The 338-nt window shown below is 31.4% G+C and overlaps 1 protein-coding gene across 1 annotated transcript in view; it reads right to left on the bottom strand.

The window, feature by feature from the left end:
• The window catches only part of LOC119589154 (phosphatidylinositol 4-phosphate 5-kinase type-1 beta-like), a gene marked incomplete in the record, with an annotated part of 149,444 nt that overhangs the window by 15,340 nt on the left and 133,766 nt on the right, over window positions 1–338 (bottom strand).

Raw genomic sequence — 338 nt, 5'->3', positions numbered from 1 at the left:
TGAATTCCTATTGGGTTTACAATAAAAACTTAATGACAAAATAAAAGAGGGAAAAAAACTAATACAACCATGCACACCTCTGCAAGGTGCTCATGCAACATATCAGAATAGCACTGTCAATATTGTTTCCAAGGTTTTAGTAATACAGGGTTCTAAAACATGATAAAAAAAAAAAAGACTGTGTGCAACGGACAAACTAAGAAAACACACGAGAATAAATATATACACAAAAAAATAGAAAAATGGGTATTCACAGGTTGTAGTTATCAGATATTAAAATCCCACCAAACAGGATATTATATAGGGGTAACAACAGTGCTGGTATACATTCAAAAAAA

This window comes from Penaeus monodon, chromosome 25, assembly GCF_015228065.2.
Source record: "Penaeus monodon isolate SGIC_2016 chromosome 25, NSTDA_Pmon_1, whole genome shotgun sequence".
In the NCBI taxonomy this organism is placed as follows: Eukaryota; Metazoa; Arthropoda; class Malacostraca; order Decapoda; family Penaeidae; genus Penaeus; species Penaeus monodon.
The sequence above is the reverse complement of the archived record's forward strand: the minus strand, read 5'-3'. Positions and strand labels throughout refer to the sequence as shown.